General features: G+C 40.0%; 1 protein-coding gene across 5 annotated transcripts in view; it reads left to right on the forward strand.

The window, feature by feature from the left end:
* Nucleotides 1-7,525: 7,525 nt before the first annotated feature.
* Nucleotides 7,526-20,901, forward strand: part of ABCA1 (ATP binding cassette subfamily A member 1) — a 122,626-nt gene continuing 109,250 nt past the window's right edge. For 3 of the 5 annotated variants that reach the window (XM_073226818.1, XM_017680011.3, XM_073226825.1), the window contains exon 1: nucleotides 7,554-7,741. The gene's annotated coding sequence lies outside the window, so the exon portion shown is untranslated. The other 2 variants (XM_073226824.1, XM_073226821.1) reach the window with 2 other exon arrangements.

A 20,901-nucleotide genomic window follows, 5' to 3' on the forward strand; every position in this document is an offset into this window, starting at 1 on the left:
AGAGTCTGTAAACTTTTGTAGGTTAAGAGATCTTTTAGGTGATGTGGGGACAGAATGGTAAGGGGCGCTCTGAATGTCAGTTTATGAGCTTCTTTCTGCAAGAGCTGTCTAGTGGCTAATGCTCGTAGGCAGGGGGCCCATCCCTGAACTGTGGGGTCTAATTGCTTGGAGAGATAAGCTACTGGGGCAAAGGATGGGCCATAATATTGGCCTAGGACTCCTAGAGCTTGACTGGACCTCTCATGAATGTATAATGAGAAGGGCTTCGACAAATCAGGAAGATGGAGAGCTGGCGCTTCTACAAGGGCTTGACGGAGCTTAATGAAGGAGTGTCGGGGTGAGGAGGATAATGGTTTTTTAGGGGGGCTCTTGCTGAGGTTGTATAGGGGTCTTGCCAACGGGGTGCAGGGAGAAGTTAGGGATCTACGTTCTAAAATATCTAGCTAGGCTTAGAAAGGGCCTAGAAAGGAAAGGATTTTTGTCTTGGTTTTGGGAATGGGCAGGTCAGAGAGGAGCCATTTTCTGTCTAAGGTAATGGACTTTCTTTGTTGAGATAGAAGGAATCTCCTAGGCTAGAGGGTGGTGTTTAACCCTTTAAGATGGCTGTACTTATGCACTTATGCTAACTTTTGATTTTTCAGATCCTACAAAGTTAAACATATATCTGCCATTTAACCTAGCAATCTCACTCCTGGGTATTTATGCTAGAGAAATGAAGACTTACATTCATAACTGCCAAAAACCTGGGCGTGTGTGTGTGTGTGTAGAGAATATCCTTCAATGGATGAATGAATGAAAAAAGGAAAATGAGCATGTATTACTTATATATTTTTAAAAATTATTTTGATTTTTACAAAACCCATTCAAAGTTTGAGGTTTTGAGTTTTAGACTATGATAAAATTTTCCCAAGCATAACTCCAGGAGAAAATTTCGGGGCAAAATACCTTTGAAACTGAAATTAGTCAAAGGGAGAAATAAAGTTTACGAAACCCATTTATTTCTTAGAAGCAGTTGTCCCGCTGTCTCTCTCTTGACCAGACTGCAGAAGAGAGAGCTCCACCCAACTTCTCCCGTTCAGATAAACCCTCTCTGTCCTCCCTAATTTCCTATTGATGTGGAGATGGACTATTTCTCTCCACCCTTTTGAAACACCTATTGATATGCAGATGCACTAAAGCCAGGAGAGAGATTCTGGAAATACTGCAATTTTACCCACACCAAGTCAAAACAGATACATTCAAATATCATATACTCCACAAAAGTATCCTGACCAAATATACTATAAAAAAGAGCACTTAGCTGCATATTTTTAGGACTGCTGATACCAGCAATATTATTTCTACTGTTTAACTTTTCACCTCCCGAATATATGTGGGTTACTAACACTCTTCTTCATTTTTGAGGAGTTGTCTTTGTTACTTAAAATGTAATTCTGAAGGAACATAACCTCAAGGTGTTTGTATGGTTAAAAATCAAGTAATGCACCTTGTTTAGTATAAAGGGTGATTCTGTGCATATGGTGATTGGGAGGATAAAATGGAAAGGTTATCTGTTACTAAATTTAGAAATTATGTTCTGATAGATTGATGGTTGACTTAAATATAACTTCTTGTCAAGCTTCTGTTTTTAGAATCAAATTACTATGACTCTACAGTTTCCTTGAAATCGCACAGTCTCATATTTCTGTTTGCCTTCACATGGTTTTCAGGAAAGGAAGAGTGTGTGAAACTGCAAATGTAGTTTTCATTATATTATATTTTATATGACACACTGGGCATTTCATAAAAACATGAGGTGACAAATTGTCTGCAGAAGAAGTAATTGTCATTATCTCATTGAATCTCAGGTCATTCAAAACTCTCCCCCACACACTGAAGATCCATCTGGGAATGCTTTTGTCTCTCTAGCTGCCCACATGTTTTTCTGATCCATCTCTTCTCCTATTTATTGACCACCCCCAGTGGAGTGCTGAATTTTTTATTTTGCTTCTTTTGTCTATTCCGAGTTTAATTCAAATAGACAAAGTGGCTTGGATCTATCTCAGGCTCTTGTGGGTGTGGATGTGTTCTTTGGTCTCATATTTAGTTGCCAAGAATGTTGTTTCTGACCTTTGACTCTTTCCTGCTGATTTCACTAGGCCTTTGATACTAGTAAAGGGTGAGATGTGTGAGGAAGTGGTGTTGCTTTTGTTAGAGGCAGTAATGCCTTTTATTGCCTTGAATCCCAGTCTAATGGTCTTCCACCTACATGCATAGCAACTTAAAATTTTACTTTATTAATTTTTGTATACAGCAGAATTCACCCTTTTTAGTGTATAGTGCTACAAGTTTTAAAAAATTGCATAGTCATACAACCATCACCAAATTAAGATGCAAAACAGTCCTATTGTAACTCAAGTTGTGTTCAGCTACAATCATTAAAGTGTGCCTTAAAAAAATCAAATCTAAACTAGTAAAGTCAAAACTCAAAGTTACTGTCTTCAAGGAAAGATGCCATCCTTATCAAAGCTGAGATGAGCATTCAGCTATATAGCAAAAAGACTCTCTGCTAGGTTTAATTTCATCAAAATTGAGGCAGTTTACAGGCAGTGAAACTTTCCTTTTTCCTTTTTTTTCCTTTCTTTTCTCTCTCCCTTTTTCCTCTTGCTTCTAGAATAATAGCCCAACAATCAGTTATTTAATCCAATACATTTCCTTCAATATGTACTCTTACACAGAAGGAAAGGGGTGGAGATGAGAAGGATTTCCAAGCAAGGGGAAACTACATGAGCAGAAACACAGGAAGTCTGTGAAATGGGGGGTGGGTAGAGGTAAGATAGGGATGGTAGGATTGAGAAGGAAGCAAAGTGTACAGTTAGGCTTCAAAGGCCTTCAGATGTTTGCAAAGGTCTTTGTAGGTTTTGTTAAGGAATTTTTGAGGGTATTTTTTTCTTTGTAAGCAATGAGAACCATAGGAAGTTTTGAGGCAGGTAGGGGTGGAGGGGAAGATATTGTTTAGATAGTCTTTGGGTTTCATGTTGGTTTACTTAGCTTTATTCCCCCCCAAGTAAAACTCATTCTATTGTGGAAGGGAAAATAAATAGGAAGGGGAAGAAACTAGTCAGAAATAGCAGTTTGAAGGGTTATTGCAATACAGAAACCCAAATCTTTGGCTTGGACTCATGCATGGAGACAGAGAGGAAAGGACAGATTTAAGAGATATTTAGGAGGTTCAAGTGACCTGACTTTGGTGCTTTTTAGAATGAAAAGAGACAGAGAGATGGAAAGTTCAGTATGACTATGATTTCCTATACTCAATGTGTGGATGATGGTGCCATTAAATGAAATAAAAAATAAAATGCAGGCAGGAGAGAGATTTAAAAAGGAGGGAGAATTAAAGAGAATATTATAAAAAATTGGTTTTGGGTTTATTTGCAGAATGTCCTGTTCAGTGTTGTACTGGTAAATGTTAACTGGCTTTCCAAAAACGAAAAGAAAGGAAAACTCTGATTGTTTTACATTTCCACTAGTGTAAATGTTTGCACCACTGTCTGATTTTAAGCTGGTCCTGTGGAAGACATGTATTGCAGAGTTGGGTAGAGATACACATAGTCAGCTCTGAGTGGGAGTGAGCCAATTCTAGCACACCATTGGCCCTGCTGGATACTCTTCAGTGCATTAGGGAGGAAAATCAGGAGCTCAGCATAGAGGTAAGAGCTGATGATACAGGATTTAGGTGAAGCCAAGGGAGTGGAGCCTTTAGAAATAAAAAGAGGAAACCTCTATAGGAGACCTATATATAAGAAAAGAGCAATTAAGAGCAGTTAAAGAGGCAGGAGAGTCAGAAAAGAAACATTCATGAAATACAAGCGAAGAACTAGTTTCAGGAAGAAAGTTGTAGTCAATAGTGTCAAATACCAGCGATCAGGTGGCCTAAGGACTTAAGAGGTCATCAGCCTTACCAATTAAGCAGTCTTTCTGTGCTTGAGATATTTTTCTATTTTTCTACATTAAAAATATTTTATAATGATAAGAAAGAAAGTACATTTTCCCCCTTCTCTCTTTTTAAGTAGGTCATTAATGAGTTTAGACAGAACAAATTCAGAGTGGTAGGGACAAGAGTTTGCCTAAAATGGATGGGAGAGTGAATGAAAGGGAGGGAATACAGATGAAATCTTATCAGGAGTTTGGATTTTAAGGGAAGGAGGGCTTGTAGGAGGCAGGTTGGAAGGATGGCTTTTAAAAAGAATTGTAACTCACTGATCAACAAGTAACTCAGGAGAACATATCTGTCTATGATCCAGGCTAACTTGCTGATCCCAGTGACAGGCAGAACAAACATCTTAAGTCCATAAGCGGTAATGGTTTTGAATCTTGCTTACATGTCAATAGGAGTCACATTAATACAGAAGGGGATTATACTGGTCCATTTAAATTACATATGGAGGTATTGAGAACCTATGTGATAACATGGTTTATTCTACATATAATGGTGCTTCCTTGTACCTTTTTCATTTGAACATTGGTTACCTAATGCTTTTTTCTGTGTCTAACCATGTATTGGAATTAAACTGACTCAAATATGAACTATAAATCCATCCTTATATGACAAAAGGATTATTTTTTGTTTTAATTTTGAGGCCCCTCTCATTATCCAGGAATTCTATTAAAAAAATCTAGCTAACAGGTCTTCTTAACTGACAAACACAGATTGAAAAGTTATTTTTAGAATACTTTTTTTATTTGTCACTGACCTAAGCAAGGCCTTTTAGGTAATTCCTAACTTGAAAGTGAATGACAAAATTGAGCTTTTCTGTAGCTCCATGACCTCTAGCAGGGTCTCAAAGGCCACAGCTGCCTGAAGGGCAATTCTGTAATTAGAAGATGCCAGGGTCATCTCAGAATAGAACCTCAAGCTGCCCAGGCTAGATTTCTAGAATCAGCTTCCCCAGAACAACAGCAACAAAGAAGGGTCTTCTTATTTATTTGGAAAGGGTCACTTAGTTGGGTACTTGGAGTTTTTGTGTTAATGTTTGGGGGAATCAAAAGACTTGGAGAAAGCTCACTGAAGCATACTCTGAAACAGATCAATATATGACATTCAAGGAAGAGAATTCCCACTTACAAACTTTCTCAAGGGATACATTCTCTTAGGCCCTAACTTTTGGAATTCAGCATTTCTGTAATATGAACCTGTCACATTTGCAAAGCATAGGCTTGGTGTCAGTAGACTTACTCCCTTGTGTCACCAGGCCAAATCACTTTGCCTCTTTGGGGGCTTGGGCTGTTTGACTGGTAAAACCAATGAGACTGATAACCATGTTTCAAACATTTCACTGTGTTCATGTATTCATTGTAGGGGGGTGAGCAGATTCTCATAGGTTGTTCTCAGTTAAAAATGATTAAGTTTGGCATTGGGACCGTAGACTTATATATTTAGAATCAATGGCTGTCCTATCTCGGGCTTCCATTTTCTTCTTAGGCTCACTTCCTTTTTCCATCATCCTTGTTGTCTTACTTGTACAGGACTTACTGCCACTTATTCCCTGGTAGAACAACCTAAGGGGTTACCTTAATAGGGCTGCGCTTTGGAATCATAGCCTTCAAAATTACAAAAAAATTGATTGGTAGTACAATTTTAAGCACAGTGTTGGATGGTTTTGGGATGAGGTGGGGAAATGGAGAGTCAGGAAGACCTCATCACTCCCAAATATCACACTTGGAATGGCAACACCTCCTCTAGGAGCTATCCTTTATATCTAGAAGGTCAGAGATTACTTTTAACTTTTTGCTAGTCCTGGAGTTTTAAAAGTTTAGCATGGGAAAAAATTTATAGGCCATGGCTGGTACCTGAAAATGACATTAAGAGTCATCTAACACTCTCTTTGTTTATAATGACATTCTTACAAAGTGCTCAAATGAACATAATTCACTTTCAGAAACCCCTGTGAGGAAGGGAGATCATACAGATTCTCTCCATTTTACAGATGAAAAAATGGAGGCATAAAGTTTCAGATCATGTGGTTTGGTCAAGTTTGACCCCAGAACCCAGTCTCTTGGCCAGGACTGTTGTTTGACCCAGATAAGAGTGACCTCTGTCCCTGGCCCTGAGCTGCAGAAAGCTGGGCTCCAGCCCTCCTCAGGCTTCAGCACTTCCTACAGGTGAGTTTACAAGGCCAAGGAGCCATACCACCAGAGTTATGAGTACATGGAGCCGCAGAATTCCTTGTCCTAAGGCCCCTACGTGCTCTTCCAGGGCCTGTATGAAACTCCTCACCAGATTTGTCCTGGTGTTACCAGAACCACTGATATGGACCTGGGCTCAAGTTGTGGTCTTTACTGTAGGGTGGAGGGGGCTTGGTCCCTGAGGGTCTGCAATGCACACGGTGGAAGTTTTTCTGGAATATGATGGAGCTGGGAGTAAGAAGAGAAGGGGCTTGGGGGCCAGCTCTCCTTTTCCACCACATTCTTGCCAAAACTCAGGTAAAATAAACTGTGAGCTCAGAGTCTGAATGTGAATCTGCCCTTCTGGGTTGCCTCACAGGTATCTTTATCAAGGTAGTAGACATTTATTTTAAAATTTGTTGACTTGATATACGACTTAATATTTAGACTTAAGCATGTGGGCCTCCGTTTGTACTGTCACCTCTATTCCCCAAATGTTATGTGGGCCATCCTGCTCCTGACTGTCAAAGCCAAAGTCAGAGGAAGAAGCTGGAAACTGGAATGGTTATATAATTTTACACAACTGCTCATCTTTAGCTCACTTTGCAAATCTGTAGAAGCCAAATACAAGCTCTCTGTATATATCAATGGTACATTGATATAATGAAAATAAAAAGGAAGCTGGTTCACATTGTTCCATCATTTTCAGCCACCTTCCCTGCCTCAGTTTGCAAAGAGAAGGAACAAGAGCTTTTCATGTGCCCTCCCAGGACCTGGGAGACCCAGGATGGGAATCCCAAAGGCAGTTAAGTCGCCTACTGAATACCTAAGTCAGGGTTTGTGGAGCAAACAAAACACCCAATTATCCAGAGGACTGTCCACCTTCCCCCACATTCTAGGCATTTGAAAGGAAAGAAGGCCTAAACGGTTGGCGTCCTGAGGGGTTTCAGCCTAGAATTTTTCTCTCCCTCACTCTTTCTGGGTGACTAAAATGACAAAGGAAAAAAAAAATTGCTGAAAACACGAGTTTAGAGGAAGCGATTCTCACTAGTGCTATTAGCTGCCCGGAACGTGGACGAGTCTCCCGCGCAGCCCCCCGCGTTTCCCGGCCGCTCTAGGCTGGCAGGACAGGGTGGGACAGAGGGCGCCGATCCTGGGCCCGACGATACCCGCAACACCCCCACCCCTCTCCCTCTGGCCCGCAAGGCTGCCTGGAGCTGCCGGACGTCGCCCGTTTAAGGGGCGGGGCGCGGCTCCACGTGCTTTCTGCTGAGTGACTGAACTACATAAACAGAGGCCGGGAAGGGGGGCGGGGAAGGAGGGAGAGAGCAGGCTTTGACCGATAGTAACCCCTGCGTTCAGCCGAATCTATAAAAGGAACTAGTCCCGGCAAAAACCCGGTAATTCTGAGGGAGAGAGAGAGTGGTACAGGGACCTACACCTCTCTCCGGGCGCAGGTGGGCAGAGCAGGGAGGGGGCGCTCAGGACCAGAGCCCTTATAGCCAATTTCTGGGGGCGGTTAGCTCCTCCCCCCCCTTTTTCCGAAGGTTCTTCAAGGGGTGCGGGAAAGAGACGCAAACACAAAAGTGGAAAACAGGTAGGCTCTCCAGTGACCTGGGGGTTGTTATTTTGTTTCGCGGCCGAGGCTTTGGGAAGCGCTCGGTTTCCGGGTTTTTGATCCCACCCCCCCACAGCCTCACCTCTGGCAATTCTAAGTGTGGGGAGGACGTCCTAAGACTAGCTTTGGCGAACAGAAGGCGCAGCGCTGTTGCTGTCGCTGCTCGCCAGGCGGTGGACCGCGGGGAGCATCCCTGGGAGCTGGGAGCGGAGACTCGTTCGCAGTTCCTCGGGGGCAGTGGGATCAGGGGCTTCTGATTGTGCCGGGGACGATGCTGCCGCATTGGGGCAAGTGGCAGTTCTGTACCGAGCGCTTCTCTTTGTTCGGAATTGCCTGAGCCGGCTGGAAACCTTTCTGTCTGCTGGTCGGTGGGCGCCCACCGGGACAAATGCCAACACTGTGTTCCCACTCCGTTCGTAAGAAGCTGGTCTGAGTTATTAAATTAGTTATTCTCAAATAACTAATTTAATCGACTCCATGCGCCCCCAGTCTGGAGCAACGCGTTCTTGATTCTAAAGAACTGGACCTGGGAGGTGTCCCAAGTGAGGTCCGTAGCGTTATTGTTAACCTGAGGCCTGGGGGCTTTGTTTGATCTGGGGGATCCTGCCTGCGGTCTCTGCGCTCACCCGAAGCGGTATCCTTGGTGCAGCTTGGGGACGAGTTTTGTTTCTTTCAGAAACAGACTTAAGACAGAGAGTCTGCGGAAACCTGGAACTGAGGTGCCCATTCCCCAGTTCCCCCATCTTTCTGCCCTTTGCTGCTTGTTTCTGGCGGACAGCTTCAGGCCAGGCACGGATGGGGAAGCTGGGGCGAGACGTGCTGGGGAATGACCGGGAGTAACCCCGGCGGGCGGCGCAGAACTCCGAGCTCAGCAGCTGGGCAGGGCTCCGCGTTGGGGGCAGGGCGGGCTGTGCGTGGGCCGCCGGTGACCCTGCGGGACTGGCCCGCAGCGCCTCCTGGCCGGGTGGCCTGGGAATCGGCCCGTGGCCGGAGCGGGGCTGGGTTTTACAAGGCGTTGTCGCTTTCGGGTACCGACCAAGATCCGGTGAAGACGGGTGGTTGCAGACTGGGAGGAAGATCGCGGGAAAGCCTGGCTGGTTGTTTTTTTTGTTAGAATGATTTCCGACTAACAGACCGTTGCTAAATGGGAAGGTTCTTGGAGCATGGGCCAGTGCCAGGGTTGTGTGTAGATGTAGGTACCTCTCTTTCAGAACTAACACAAAGAAGAAAATAAACGAGATTCTAAAAGTGGTGGGGAGGTGGGGGTGCGGGTAGGGAGAGAGAGGGAGAGAAAAAAACAACCATCTGGCCCTGGAGGTAGTTGACCCTTCTTTTGCAGCATTGATGTCATCAACTTTTCAGTGACACTTTACAAAGTGAGTGGGTGGTATATGCATTCACATAATAGAGGACAAATTCGATATTTAGAAAATTTTCCTTGGTAATGAAAATCAGCAAGTTACTTTCTAAGGTCAGATCCCTCTCACTCCCCAAAGAACACCTCATAAAATTTTATGAGTTCAAAATTAAGAGTTTTACTGGTTCTTTTAACAGTAGTTTGGGACCCAGACCTATGTTTTGACCTTCTTTCCAGACAAAATTTAAATCCCAACTAAAAAAGTACTTAATTTCTCATTTTCTCTTTCATTTCAGCCCATTTTTCTCATATCAACCACAGACATAATGGAGGCTTTCTGTTATTCATGTCATTCTCCCGAGATTCTTCTCCCAAATCAAAGAAAGTGTGAAAGCATGGAGTAGAACCTCTTCAGATAGTATAGTAATTTTCAAGAATGTTTCCATTGCTAGGCCGGCCTCTTCCCAAAATATTTAATGCTCCTATCAAGCATTAAAATACTTCACAATAGGGAGATTTTGGAAAACACTGGATTCACAGAGCAAATTGGTATCTACTTGAGTAAAAGCACTACAATCAGAGAGACCTGAGGAGCAGTAGGATCATAGTCCATGTAAGGGACAAGAACAGCTACTGTGGTCAGAGTAATGCATGAGCCCCTTTGCAAGGACAGGCCTGTGTTCCTCAATGACGTATCTGATTGTAAAGGGGACACCAGTAATATGTGTGTCTCCCTTTCAGATGAGTATTTGAAATCTCGACCTTTGTAGGTATTTTGGTTTACATCTAGGTAGAGGCCTATAATGGACCCTGGGTGCATTTTGACTTAGAGTGTATTTACAGTTCATATGAGAATGGTTAGTCTAGGACTGGAAAAGGGTGATTAGAGCCTGGTTTTGCCTAATCTCTGCTCTGGGAAGTCTCTATGCTTATGTTACTAAAAATGAATGACACCTAATGAAACTGAGGGACATGGCTTGTTGTTATCTACTGTTATTTACCTTACATGGAGAGAAGTTGGAGTATTTTTCGATTAAATTTTTTCTTTGAGGGAATCTTCATTCCCATAAACCAAGTTGCTTATGCTATGTTTATAATGACTGCAAATTGTTAATGCTTCACTACTTCAATTTTTACCTCCTAAAATAATTAAATGGATGTTGCCTTAGACTTTGATTATGAACCTTTTGGATATCTAGAAAATACCAATATATATGATTTGGCATTTCTAAAATGCTTTCAGATTCAAATACATTTTTACTTACTATCTGGATAGTAAAATACTTCAAGCATAATGCTCCTTCTGGTCAGTTACTCTAGCATCAAATTTTAAAAGATCTTTCTGAAAATTTGTTTTATTTGGGAGAGGTCCTACACTAAAAACCCTCTTCATATCTGCATGTGGAAATAATTATAAATGCCATGTTACTGCAATATTTATTTGATAGACTATTAAATATCATTATGTACCAAGTACTATTCCAGATGCTTCTCAAATAACTAATTTAATCTTTACAACAAACTCATTTATTATGTCTGTTTTTCAGGTTAAAAAACTTAGAGGTTAACTTGCCCCTGGCCACAGACCTTGCAAGTGGCAGAGCTAAGATTTGAACTCAACCATTAAGCCCTAGAGTTCTTTAACTCCCAGTGAAGTGGTACAATTTCAGTACTATGATCAGAGGACTTTCCAAGGATGCTCACTGTGTTCTGGTACATTCATCTGCTATAGTCCTTATCAGAGTGTCTACAGCCTGTATCATATTTCCCTTGTTTCTGTGGGTGGGCCACCTAAGTTCTCTTCAGCTTGTTGGGACATTGATTGCATAGGGATTGCAACACTGTGGAAAAGAACAGACAATGAAATTTACTCAACTCTAATTCTTTATTTGGTTTAAAATGAAAGATTTACTGTTGCTTCTGTCAAATATTTGTGAGAAATCTGTGATCTCAAAATGATTTTCTGTGCAATACATGGAAAATGGAATGACGGAGTATTTGACTGTAAAAGTATAAGGAAAAAAAGCAGAAGGGAGCTATTAGTTTAGCTGGCAACCTAACTTTGGTGATTTTTGTTTTATTGGTATGATACAATATGATTTCTGCTTGTTCTATCCCTAATTACATTGCGAATCTTTTGAAATAAGCGATTTCTCCATTACTTCCATTACTATCTAGAAATCATGCTTAGCCTTTTCTGAAGGCATCTTTCTTTGAAAGTAAATACAGTTTCAAAGTCTGTTTATAAAAGTGAAATACAAGGGAAAACTTTTTCTTATTAACTTGGTGTGGCAAATTAGAAAAAAACTCATAGAAAACATTTCTACTTGGTAAAAAGTTATGTTGTTGATTTACTGTATTCTGAATGTTGTTTTAAGCATCTTACATGTAATAATTCAGTACATTCTCCTAAGAACCACGTGAGGTGGTACTATTATTATCTTCATCTTTACAGATGGAGAAACTGAGGTATTAACTAGTCTGATTATGGAGTTTGTAAGTAATGGAGCTGAGGCTGCATCCCAGGCAGTTTGGTTTCTATGGATTTACCATTGTCAGGGTAAGGACTTGTCAAATGACAAATGAAATACTAGCAAAAGGCAAAGAATGATTCTCCCTTTTCATTTGAATTTTCATCTGAAAATATTTCCTTGGATAGGTAACCAGCATTGATGTTGTTAGAGAGGTACATTTTAGAAATATTTGAAGCCAGAGAATGAAAATTTCACATGTAAAATCACTTTCAAATAGAGCCTTTAGTTATTCTATATTCTGCTGAGGTGAGATGATAAACCATATTAAGTAAAGAGCATTTTACTCTATCAACAAATGGAGGTATATCAGACTTTGTTCCTAGAACAAAATAATGGTTAAAATCCTTTTTATTTCTATTTTGAAAACTTTTAAGACCTGATTTAAATGTCATTCTTCTCATGAGCTCTCCCAGATTCACTCCTCCTTGCCAACACTGCCTTAAAGTTAATTATCTCCCCCCTTTTTTTTTTGCTCCCATAGGAATGGATTATGGCACTATTTATGTATGTAACTGTGATTTTTGTTTTGGTTAGCATTTATTAGTCTTCCTTTTGAGTGTGTGCTTCTCCAGATGGATGGATGTCTTCAATACATTCTCCCTAGTCCTTAAATCAACCCCCTTGGTGTGGAAGGGATTCAGTAAGTGGGGACTTGAACAAGTCATGAACAAAGAGAATGGGAAACTAGTGTTTCTTACCTATATTCAAATAGATGAATTAAAATGACGGGATAACCACAGGAAAAAGCATTTGAAGTAGATTTATATGAGAAATAAATAACTATATTTCAGGTTAGGTTTATGAAAGACTGAGAGATTTTAGTATGTACCTGTAATTTAATAAGGCCAGTTTACTTTTTGTAGCACAAAAAATCCTGGTGCCAGTCAGTTTCATTTCCCTTTCTGAGAAGCTGTGATTTGAGAAAACAGTATATATAGCTTGTGACATTTCACATTGAATACTTTGAACATTATTTTTTTAAAATAAGAGAATGAGATAATTCACTAAATAATTTAGAACTTAAGTACTTTCTAAAAACAAAATAATCTTTTATGCATAGGATTTATTCTTTTATTCATTCTTTTTGTGTGTATTGTGCATTTGTTTAAAACTGTGCAACATTTTCTATGCCAAACTCAACTTCCAAGAAGCATTTGAAAGTCAAAGTATTTTATCTGGCTAGTCTTGAAGTCAAAATGTTTTATGATAACTGGTGTTTGGTATGGGAAATTTCCTAGGAAGAATATATAGACATATATATATATATATATATATATATATATATATATATATAGCACCAATTCATGGTTATCACTTACTGGGAGAGGATGATTTTTTTACTATCTGGAGAATATGATTGTGTTTTTTTTTTACATACAGCAGTAGTATACACTGCAGTAGTATAACTCCTTTCGGGTTCCTGGACCTGGTGTGTGTGTGTGTGTGTGTGTGTGTTTCTCCCACATACAAAACACCAACCAATTCCTGGACCTGGTGTGTGTGTGTGTGTGTGTGTGTGTGTGTGTGTGTGTGTGTGTGTGTGTTTCCCACATACAAAACACCAACCAATTCCTGGACCTGGTGTGTGTGTGTGTGTGTGTGTGTTTCCCACATACAAAACACCAACCAATTCCTGGACCTGGTGTGTGTGTGTGTGTGTGTGTGTTTCCCACATGCAAAACACCAACCAATTCCCAAACACCAGCAGGGTCAGGAGGGTGTCTGAGAACTCAAGTCAATTCTGATACCATCTGCCAGGAGACAACACCAGATTCCCCAGGTTAAGGGCTCCATCCTATAAGACTGCCCTTTGTAAGCACCAGGCAGTTATCTGTGCTTCTCACCAGCCGGCTACAGATTGGAGGTTCTACTGACCTCCCCGGAGCTTCTGTCCTTACGGAGCTTGGGGCCTGGCTCGGTGGCACGTGGAAGCATTCTCTGTTAGAGAAGCAGGATCCAAGACAGTAGTGTGCTCTTTTGTGAGGGCTTCATTGCATACATAGTCTTGGTTGACTAAATTACAGGTCATTGACTGGTTCAATCTCCAGCCTCTGCCCTTGGGTGGGGGTACAAAAGGTCTCTAAGCAACATGATAAGACAACCCATTTCAAGGCCCTGCAGTGTTTTCAGGAGCTGTGGATGAAGACCAGATATATCTGGGAAATAAATATATTTGGTCTTCTGAATGACCAAATATGTATTTCTTATGAATCATTATATTGAAATGATGAAAATTATAGATTCTCTCTTCAGAAAAAATATGCAAAGGCATGTACATTCCAGATTTTACATATGATAAAATGTACATTCTAGATTTTACATATGATAAAATATATATTTCGTATATAATTCCAGAAACCCTACTAAGGAGTTTTGTGACCTTGGGCAAGTCGCTTCTGAGATTAAGGTTCCTGGTTTATAAAATGAAAGAAGCTGAAGTGCATGACTTTTAAAGAGCCCTTCAAGCTTTTATGTCTACTAAGTCTATATGTAGGGGAAAAGATGATCCTTTAATTGGAGCTGCCCAGAGGTTATGTCCTGAGAACATCAGATTAGTGTAACAGATCATGTGGATTTTGAGGTAGAGAGGAAACACCCAAGGAATGCATATGAGTATTCCTGATGAGAGTGATGGAAGAAAGGAAGATGATGGGTAGAGAGGAAGACAGACCAGAGAAAGTTCTTGAAATTTCCTGAAATTAAAATTCTCACCATTAGGTGGACAAAGACTTGTATCACAGAACCAAAAGGGGATTCGCATCTGAAATACAAAAGAAGGAAGAGTTGGTTCATCTCAGTAAATTTCAGTAGAGCAAACATGATTCAGTGAGACACAGTGAGTCATTGTTCTCATCTTCAACACATGATGTGGAGGATCTCTCTGAAGTAAAATATTCACTTGGACTCTCCATCTTGGACATCACCATTTTGTGTCTAGGTTTTGCTTTTTGTTGCAGTTCTGTTAATACAATATGTGATGAAAAGAAAAGCTAACCAGCCCCCAAGACTTAACTCATCTTCCAAGAAAGGAGTACCAATGCCTATCCTAGGATGAGAATTGGACTAGCCATAAAGGATATTTCTAAATACCTTGGAAAACTCTCAGTGGGGGTAGGTGGGCAAAAAACAAAACTTTTTAAAGCACTGCCTTGAATTTGTTTCCAAGATAATAATAGATTAGAACTAGAAGGAAGAGGTGAGGAAAAAGAAGAGGTTTCTGGATTGGGGTGGGGTATGGGAGGAGGAAAGGAGCTGCTAAGAAGTTGTTGGGGTTTTGTAGCTTTATTTACATTTGCTTTGCAAAATTCCTGTAGGATGCCTGGTTGAGAATAATTGTTTTTGCCAAGAGTCAAACTAAGCTTGTTTTCTTGCAGAAGCAAGTCCCTATGGGCATGGCCCCTTGAAATCGATTGGATCTGGTATTTAGATGATCCAAGTTTGACATAGAGGCAACATAGATGGAAACACGACTTCTTGGAAAGGCAGGGAGGTGAAGACACAGACTTGCACAGACTAATGAATTTAGATTTACCTTTAGACCCTTCTCCACTCCCAGAGGCCTGTTCCTTGGGAAGGAGGTGGCAGTTATCTTAGCTGAGGGGAGGTGTGATTTGGAAGAGGGAGGAAAGAGGAAGATACATATTATATGTAAATTAAATACATTAATTTATTTTGTATAAAAATACCATTAAACTGAAATTCATTTGTTCAGCATATATTCTTCAAAAACCATGTAAAGGACTAGGTGCTGAACAAATGTCAAAGACTTAAGAATCTGCCGCTATAGTGATATTTAGCTTGACATTCAAGGCTCTTTAAAACAAGACTCTGACCTATTTTGACAGCTTTGTCATAGATTATAAGGCACATACTCAAAGGAACTACATCTGCCTTTCTTACCAGTGATTAGCGCATAGCATGACTCAATAACTATTTGTTAACTGAATCTAATCTCCCTCTACAGTTTTTGCTCTCTTCTCTGGATTCTACTATAACTATCCTTTTCCTATTTTTTGACTCCTCATCATTATGGAATCTCACATCTATCCTCCATGGTTGTTTTTATTTGTTCTGTACCCTCTACTCATCTTCCTCACCGACTGAAATTTTACCCATGGACCATGGATAGAGTGTGGTGTGGGCTAAGCTTTGCCCTATGTAACCTCATGTAATCTTTATTGTAACACTGAAATAGGAAGTATAAGCCATGTAATTTGTTTAAATTGACTCAAATTCTCATAGTGATCAATGTATTTTAAAAAGTATATTGGTTCTCTAAATTGAAAACCAGTATCAGTTTTCTCACATAGAAGGTAATTTAAAAAATAATTAAAATGATTTTTAAATTAAAACAGTCTACAAGAGAGACTTGCTTTCCAGAGGCATTAGAGGATTGAGACTTGGTCTTACTTTGTTAAAAAGGGAAATTAGAATGTGTTAAAGAGGTCTTGAAGAGAAGAGCAAACAAAAACTTTCTGCTTGATGTAATAAAATTTTAATAAAGGCTAAAGAAGTGCTGAAAAGAATGGATTTTCTCATTGTGTGATTTACTATTTAATACTATGCCTGCCCATCTCCTAAGGTCCTCTAAGCGGAAATTAAGTACTGCTTAAATTCATCTTGTATAACTCTTCTGTGTTTGGGAATTATTGAGGTTGCCCCATTTTTCAGATGGTGCACTTGATACAGAGTGGTTAAGTAACTGGTTCACACATTTCGCTGATGTCAGAGCTGGGAATTCAAACTCAAGTCTGATACCCAAGTTCCAGGCAGTTTTCTTAGACTCAGAAGGTCTATTTCAGCCTCTTCGTAAAGATTTGTTTTCTGTTCTGTGGCTTCAAGTGGTAGAATGGCTTGCCTAAATTCACTGTTATTAACTGGAAATTAAAATAGTGACCTCTTACCTCTTTGATCCAGGCTTCTCACTACTATACCAGACTTGAGGGTAATATTTACAATGTCCTTTTAGGAGAGAAAAAAGAAAGTGTCTGTAGAAGTCTATCCTTTTCAGCTTAAAATGGACAGGGAATCCATGAATATCAGACTGACCTGATTTATTCTGTCTGTTGGTTCAATTTGAATCTTAAGTTTTTTTCCACTGGATTTTTTTTTCTCTTAAAAATAAAAATTACTCTTTGGTTGTAAGTTAGAATTGGAAGGAAATCTCTGCAAAAAGTCTTGAATATTGAGTCTTTCTTAGGGACTATTTGGCTAGCTAAGATTAATTGTGATTCTTCGAGACAGGACTTTTTTTTTTACATTAATGATTGTGTTAATTGCAGTAAGAACTTTGAATTCAAGAAAAAGAAAGACTTTGGTCAAGTAATATGTATTCAGTTGTCAGTCCTGCTGCAGGATTTGCAAATTGAGTGGAATTAATGCCCTTTTCCAGCTTCCAACTCTAGTCACATTTCACAGGATCATAGCGTGGCTTTCTCCTCTGCTGAGCAAATGGAGGGGCTGACTGACACTTGGTTCAAATGGCCTCCATTAAAGGGAGTGGACATGACTCTGGAGGCTGCAGGGACTAGCAAGACACTCTTTTGTTTGGTGGAGCTCCGTTTGGGGACTGTGGTATCAATACTGAGCACATTGTCACTCAGGAGATTAGATTGTGTGAGGGTTTAAATGTCACTATAAAACCACAGTTGAAGAAAGGAGGCTAGCAGGAGTTTGACCAAATTGTTTAGTTCATCTTTCCCTGGGCACGTTTTAAATCTGACACATAAAATGTTTGATTTGTGACATTCTTAATGACAGTAGCACTTTCTAGAAGAAATACTAAAAATAATCATAATATTGGAGTAATACAGACCTATTTCCTCTTGGAGGATCCTCCCAGACCTCAAATAGTAGAGTTCACATTGCTGGTATTTTTTTAAAAAAGGCTAACATCCTTCAGTTTTTGTTTTTCACAATTACAAGTATGTGGATTTAAACTTGTGATCTTATTCCTCTTCTCAATTTAGCGAGGCAGCCGGCAAAATGGTTTGTTTGGTTATTGTAGAGGAGTTTAGTTATAAAGTTGGGAGGGCAGAGCTTAGACCCTGTGCCTCTGTGTCTGACCCGGAACCTTGAATAAATTCTCACTTACCTGATTATCTGGGCCTTGCCAGGCCACAAAAACAGAGGTGTATTGGACACCTGACATATGCCCCTGCATTGCCTTAAGAGTTGGCTGGTGAAAGAAGATGTTCCAGACTAGGTAGCTGCCTTTGGTTACATACTCTGTGAGTTAGAACTGGACAAGTGCCTGGGATTAGGTAACTGTTTTTGGCAAAAGTAAAGGAATACAGTGTTGAGGGGTAAAAATTGTATCCAGGTGTTGATATGCTTCAGGGAGAGAGTTTTGACTTGAGCCTGTGAGTTTAGAGTTCAAGGCTGCTTACCAGTGTTCACAATTTTGTATTTGGGATCGTGTCCCTGGAGGAGGCATTCTTGTTAGCTGGCATGTTTACAGGTGTTCTAGAGCCTCAGTCTGGCAAATTACAGATTCTCCTTTGCTCTCATGAAGCCAATGAAAATGAATGTCCTACCCAACAAATTAGAGCAGCTTTGAGGAAAACCAAATTAAAAGCATTCCTACTTGAACTTGTATTTCTTTGAACAGAGCTGGAAATTCTGTCATGGTTTTGCACTATGCAAACCTTTACTTTCAGTGAAGTTTCTGATTTGTTAATGTAGTGAGCCTGCTTTAACTATTTTTTTCTCTTCCCTGAGGTCTGACTTCAGAGGCCTTCATTCTACAAATGCTTATGGAGTACTGAGTCATCTTGGGCACTGGGTTCAGTGTGGCAGAGAATAAGAAGATGTTGAGACAGAGTAGCTTGCTGTACAAGGCTTACAATTTACTAGGGACACCCTGAAAATTTGGTTAAATGGAGAAGATTGTTGGGAGAGCTGATAAGAGGGAGGAATTGGGTCCACATTGCATTCAGGTAATTGACATAGAGAACTGGAGGACGTAGGGTGGAGAGAGAAACAGAGCCAGGTGCTGAAGACTTGGAGGAAAGTGATAGTGTGCCTGTAAGGAAAATAAGAGCTGGCTGCCAGGAGCATGGAGAGAATAATGAGTGGTGAGGGCCCTCAAAAAGGGGATTTTATGGTAAAACAATGGCGGAAGTGGCACCAGAGTACTAGACTAACCCTTTCATATCTCCCACTGAGTTGGGCACTAGAAAGATGTTCTGCAAAGGTCTTTGGGGGAAATAGCATCTTCTGTGGATAAAGAAGAGAGAAGAGAGATTCCTTTAATAAACTGCCCACTCTGTGCCCCACCCTTGATGAATACTTTACCCTGTGAAGTCAGCATCACTAATCTTTATAATAGCTACCATTTACTGGATATTTACTTTGTTCCAGGAACTGGCTTAATGTTTTGTATACATTAGTAGCTCTATTTTATGGACAGGATAGAGGGGCTCAGAGTCCCTAGGGTTGCAGAGCTGGTAAATACCAGAATAAGGATTCAGACCTAGCTTTCTCTGACTCTAAAACCTCCTTTCTTTCTACTGGGCCAGTTAACTCAGTGAGAGTTAAGAATGTTTGAGGGAGTTTGATGCCTAGTGGCATAGGCCCAGAGGGAGAGGAAGGCATGAAGGGATCTGGGTTTGTCTGTTCCCGAGTCCTCTGAGCACTTTTATAAAAATAAACCCTGTAGCTGGGAGGAGGATGACCATCTAAAGATGTTGACCCTTCCAAGATGTAAGTCAAACAAACAGTTTTTTGCTGATACGGTCCCTAAGCCTTTTATCCTAAAATTCTTTTGGAAAACCCTCTTACAACAACAGGGAACATTATCCAATCTAGTTTTTCTGCTTATCAAGGGGGCTGAATAAAGGATTGCTCACGGAGACTTGCTTGGTTGTGTTTCTATAGCTCAGGATGTTGAAGACTTTAGCAGTTCCTTCCCTGTGGGTCTCTCTTATTTTGGCATTATGATTGTGGTTGAAAAATTTGATTTCTTTTCCTATGACATATGTTGACAGGTTGAATTTTTTTTTTAGGGGAAAGGTTCTTTTTTCCTGTGCGCTACATACCCCCAACCAAGGAAAAAGCAAATAGTTGTATTGTTTGCTAAAGTCTTCTTTTGAAGGTTACTCTATTTACTTAGTGGAAATCAGCAGGGGAAGAAGGGCTGTCTCAAACATTTTGTTAATTTCTCCATAATCCTACAGCGATGAAATAACTTCAGTATAGGACAGATTTGCTTTCTGAAACCTTGGCTCTTGACAGTTTTAGAAGTCATGAGACTTTTTTAGCTGGTAACAGCTAGAATGTCGAGAGTGATAAATAGGATCTTTGGTTGTCCAAATACCAGTGACATGATGGGAGTAGATTTAAACCTTTTGAGTCTCCTTTAAAATAGAATTGTTGACAGCATGAAGAATTATGCTTCTCAAAGCCTAGTTACAGATTTGTACAGTATTCATAGATCTCCTTTCATTATTTATGTATTCATTTCATATCCTTCATTTTGAAAATTAGCTATTAGCAAATACTTTTTTCCAAGAAACTGAACCTGTATTCCAGAGTAAAAGAAGAATGTGCATTTATCTCTAAACTTAATTGTTTCTAATAAACAAGTAACATGATGCATTTGGTACTTCTAAAAATAGTTCCCAAGTAACTTATAGATTATTGGAATTGATAAAATTCACTGGATCTGTATTTTTAAAATGGGTAATGTGATAGCTGAGCCTCTTCTAGAATGATAGCAATCTTCTAGAATGATAGATGGCTTCCTTTTATCCTTGACTTTTACTTTAGAGGATTTCTTATACCCTTTTTTCTCCTCAAATTTGAGTATTAAAATGTTATGGTTTAAGAATGAACAAAATAGGAGTAAACTCATAGGCACTGAAAAGTGAATGATGGTTAACCCTGGGGGAGGAGCTGGGGTGGGTGGTGGGAAGGGTGAGAGAGATAAAGGAGCACAAAAATTCTCAATCGTAACAGAAGTTGGTCATGGGGATAGTAATACAAAATGGAGAATGTAGTCAGTGATTCTGTAACATCTTCTTATGTTGACAGATAGTAACTGCACTATTTAGGGTAAGGATTTAAAATATTGGTACCTGTTGAGCCACTGTGTTGTACATTTGAAAGCAATATAACATTGTATGTCAGTGATACTTCAATAAAAAAATAAATTTAAAAAAAGCTGTGGTTTACGTAGAAACACAGTTTAAAGGGTGGCTGAGTGACAGCCCATGGCCTTTCTGCAGACTTTCAAGGGCCTAATAGCA

This window comes from Manis javanica, chromosome 2, assembly GCF_040802235.1.
Source record: "Manis javanica isolate MJ-LG chromosome 2, MJ_LKY, whole genome shotgun sequence".
NCBI lineage: Eukaryota > Metazoa > Chordata > Mammalia > Pholidota > Manidae > Manis > Manis javanica.